This window comes from Tyto alba, unplaced genomic scaffold, assembly GCF_018691265.1.
Source record: "Tyto alba isolate M040663 unplaced genomic scaffold, T.alba_DEE_v4.0 Super-Scaffold_9, whole genome shotgun sequence".
NCBI lineage: Eukaryota > Metazoa > Chordata > Aves > Strigiformes > Tytonidae > Tyto > Tyto alba.
In genome coordinates this window covers 27,372,414-27,377,455 of record NW_024881330.1, presented here as the reverse complement: position 1 = coordinate 27,377,455, position 5,042 = coordinate 27,372,414, and positions in this window count along the sequence as shown.

Here is a 5,042-nt window from a genome sequence, read left to right as displayed (position 1 = left end):
CGGTTCCAGTGACTAGGACTCTGGGAATCTTAATAAAAACCCCTACATTTAAGGAAGGGACAACCTCACAATTGAGAAATATGCAAACAGCACAAAATATATTGGGAAAAAAATGCAGACTCTGAATCTGATATAAGAAAAACTGCAGAAATAATCTTTCTGATGTAGAGATCTGAAAGGAAAATAGAGTGTTAAGACAAACTTTTAAGGATATCACCAGTATATGAAATTAAATTAATGCCAAGGGGAAGGAATTCTGCCGTTCTTTTCTCCCACAGAAATATGATTTTGATACTATTGCAAGGTCTTTGTGGAATTCTGTTGGAATAATTTTTTTGTACATTATCTTAAATTGTTACAGCTCTGTCTAAAGATACAATTTCCATCAGTACAGGATCATCAGAAGTTCCATAATGGCCAAAGTAATATAGTTTAAAAAGGTCTCCTGTGAGGAAATTAACTTTTAAATCAATGTATCAGAATAATTTCTTTTTTTTTTTTTTCCATGAATATGATATTCTTCACTTAATTATTACATTTGTTAGTGCTCTCAGCTTACCCTGGAGATATGTCAACATATTCTGATTAAGGTTTATTCCTTCAAATACATTCTGGTAACAGTGGTAATCAAAGTATTTCCAAAGATGATAAGTCCTAAAGGCATTTACAAAAGAAAGGGTTAGGTTCTAGGCTCGATGTGACTTTGTTTTTCAAAAGTCACTTTTCACATTGATTTTAAAATTATTATTGTCTAAATTATTTTCTATTATCTATTTTGAAATAGCCCTATTCTAATTAACATGAAACTGAAACTAAAACTAAAATGTCACATTTATTAAATGTCTTCAATTTCCTGATGCCTGTAATCCTATTCATACAGAAGGCTTATTGCACTTGTACTGTTTGGGACTATCTAATCAATACTTTTTTCCATAGCCAAAATTTATATAATTCTTGTTAAATTATATAGAAAAAGTGAAATTACATCCAAGAAGGGTAATGGTAAAATAATACACTTTTCCTGCAGTTGAACCACAGGATGTCACTGTTTCTCTTTCACAAGAAACAAGCTTCCAACGTGAAAGTAGACCAGATTCTTCTAAAAATGACAGAAAGGCACAGAAATGACATAAAAAGCACAGAAATTAAGTCAGACGTTTCCTTTTGTATGTGTGAGTCAACCTAGGCAATGTGTTGCCTATGTAGAATAACAATTTAATATTCAATTCAGTCTCATAATGTACCAAGATTGATATATTTTTGGTACATCCCTCCAGACAGAACTGACACATATCAATATGTCCCATATTGCATAAAGAGTCAGGCAGAGCTGAACAGAGTTCAAAAGAAAGTTAATGTAAGACATTAAAACTTCTTGTAGCCTTCCCTATTTAGCACTGAATTTCTAAAATTTAGCACCCTTTGCTACCACAAAGCTGGATCTTGACAAACACATGCTGCCTCTTGAGATTTAATATGATCCCTCTACAAGATCCTTGGTTTCCTTCGTATCTAGGGTTGCCCATCCTAGATGTCCCAGTGGGATGCTGGAAACTAACACAGAGAGGCTTTAAGAGGGTGGTGTGCTTCAGGCAGTATTTTTCAGGAGTCTCTGAGGGAATTGCAGAGTGACGTCCTTTCCACACCATCATCTTGATGTTTCCTTTTACACATGGAAGTCTTTCCTCATTACACTATGTGGGGGAACTCCCTCACTCTTTCCAAATCTCCTGCCAAATTACCTTGTTCAAAACTCCAGTAATATTGATATCCCAGTTCACACAAACCAAAATGCTGTTTATTTACTTACTGTTGGCTGTTGATTAGACTTTTAGATTTCTTTGGCTTTCTTGGGGAGCAGTCTTGTTCTTTCTGATTTTTTTCTCTATACTGAGTGCATTGCTTACACAGGATAAATAATGAAGGCATTGTATTGGTATCATAGATTTTTGTCATAGCCTAAAATCTAATGGCATAGGTTTTAAGAAATATTGTGTGTGGGAGACAACTGCTCCCTGTTTTTTCTGGGATGGTTTGTGTAAAATGGAGGCATTCTGGCACACTTTACTCACCTCTCTGATTTCTATCCTCTTCTCACAGCTTCAGTAAAAGGGACTCTTCTATTTTCATTCCTTTTGTGGGATGACATGTGAAATATATGGAAAATGTGTAGGAAGATTTTTCACAATCGCCAATTTCATCCTTGCAACCCACTGAGATCTCGAACTGAATCACACCCCATCTTCTACATGTCTGAAATAATTCCCATGTTATTCTTTAAAATGGCAGCCAGGAGTCAGTGAGAGGCGGGTGCAGTGACATGAAACAGAAGAGAGTGCAGTACCTGCAGAAATCTTTTTTCTGAAGTCAAGGACTAGATCATCTGGCATCTCCCTCTGAAGTCTAAAATTTCCTATCACTGAGGAGCTGCTAAAAATAATTATGCTTTTAATCTTCATTATAAACAATGAGGGTACTTTGCATGAATCAGTCTCACTAGTTCTCCTTCCAAAAAAGAGAGGAGCTAGCAGTCTGGGGTGAGCGATTGTGTGGTGGTTAGCAAGACATATGGTGTGCAGCATAAGGACCATACTGGATGCAACTGAAGGCAGTAGCGAAATTCCCACCCACATCAGCAGATCCAAACCTGGCCCATAAACGCTTCTTTATTTGACAAACCATAGTATAAATGACTTTCTATTTTATAAATGGACTTTAAGGAGGAATTGTGAATGCCATTGAGCTCTCCCATGCCAATGGCATTCTCGTTGCCATAGGAACTATTGTACTTAAAAGGTGGGGCAAATGTACGGAGATTAAGACAGGCTTGTAGGACAGGTACCTATACCAAATACGTGGTGACAACCATTTCCTAAGAAAATTTCCACTGGGGAATATTTAGCTGAATTAGGCAGAGGATAGAGATATGGTATTTTATCTATTGATGAGTTGGCTCAATGACACATTTGTTCCTTAAAGTTTCCTGTTTCCACAAACAGCAATGAAAACTGCCTCCAAACATTAAATCTGTGCTCCCACTGGGTCAGCATGTGCTACTCTTGCAGAGTAACCGGAGGTCTGACAGCAGTGTGGACAGACACATCTTCAACAGCCTCAGCAAGGCTAAAACATAAAACAGCAGAAAGGAAGATGCAGCAGCATGGGCATCTGCATAGGCTACCAGCTAAATTCTCTTCTTGTATGACAAAATGTAACCCATGGTCTTCACTGCAGTATTACTGGGACTGGTTAAAACATGGTATCTTTGCTGCAGTCTTTCCTTTGGGCTCAGTAGTAAATTGCTCTGTGACAGCACTTTCTTTGGAACTTCTCTCCACATACACTGTTGGCAGAATATGCAAACAAAAACACAAACAGCCCTAATTCACTCCAGACAGTAGAGTTATGGCAGCGATATTTTTTGCCTTTTCCAGACCATGTGTCAAATTTTACTTTGCTCTGAATGAAAGGAGGATTTCCTCCAGAAGAAAAGATAGAGGAGATCTTATTAGATAGAAGATAGAACACCACAGGGAGAGTTAGGAGGTTACAAAGCTCTCCAGTGTCTGCTTTTTAGCTGTATTGATTTTTTTTTCCTAATTTTTATTTAATTTTAAATGAATAAAAATAATTTGTAGGCCCTAGCACCCTCAGGGATACTGAAGCCTGCAGCAAATTCAAGCATTCTTACCACTTCAAAGTGAACTGGGCTTTCTCTTACAACAGAGTAGTTAGTATTTCAGGGGGAAAAAATCCAGGATATTTCTCACCGGAGATGACTGTGGAGGAAATATACTTGGCTTCCAGCAGAAATAAGATGGTTTTGAAATGTAACCTTTTTTTATATAGGGCTTTTCCCTTTAATATCTTCTCAATCCTCCGTTGTCCAAATAGTCACAGCTTCAGTCAATACTGAGCTGCAACATTCAATATCTCTCCAAATTTGGGCACGGGGACTCTCTGAGGGCTTTCAGATCCAATGAGTTCAGCTTTTGGTAATCTTAGGGATTTGTGGAAAGTTGTTCTGATTTGAATGGAAAATTACTATAGGGATTTTTGGCATGGCTAGCAGGTCCCAGCAGAGATCTGTGCCCAGCTGTGCCATGTATCTCTCTGCGGGGACAGATAGTAGGTGTGAGGTCTTCATCAGAAAGGGATTGTCTGAAGCCATGTACTTAGGGCTTTCTGCATTGTTTACATATTGTTCTGGTGGTGGTGCAAATTAAGATCTTGGATGGAAAATCCTAAATTTAACTCATAGTCTAGCTGAGATTGATGTCTGGAAAAAAAGATTTAATGGAGTTTTAAGTGGCTGAAATTGGAGGGCCAAACCCCCTTTTGGGCAGCTGGAGAAGTGATACACACCAAGGCTACAGGTTATTGATTGCTTCTTCCGTGGGGAGTTCTGCCGGAACTTCAGAGACAGAAAATTTATTTGTCACTGACACAGCATGTCAGCAATTCCCAGTGTCAGACACTTAGTAGCCTCACTACCTCAGGCACCTCCCGGATAAAGCAGCAAATGAGGAGGAAGTCTAAAGGAGCAGAGATAGGTGCCAAGTCCCTTCATGACTCTACCTATAACTGAAAATTTCACAAATAATTTTTCCCGACTCCTTTTTCTCCAATACCAAGACTATACTGTATTTGTAAGTGGTGTCTTAAAAAATATGATTACTGTTTAAATCCGTCTGAATATCTGAAAAAATATCATTTCTATTGTGCTGAATGAGATCAGCTCTAAACCAGGGACAATTAGCAACGAGAACACAGTGAACATCTTGGTTCACTTCAAAATCCATGGTGAAGTCATATCAACAGTTTCTCATTTTCTCTCCACTCAGAAGTACACAGGCTACATTTCTGAACATCAGAACTTCACAGGCTTTCTGAAATAAACAGGTTGCAGAAGCGAAGGAGAGAAAACGGGTGGCTGGAGACTAATGTCCTTCTTGCTTAAACTAGCAGGTCTCATTATGATTTTGCATAACTTTCAGTTAACTCTGAACAAAGTCCAGCACTCACTGATATTGTGCTCATTT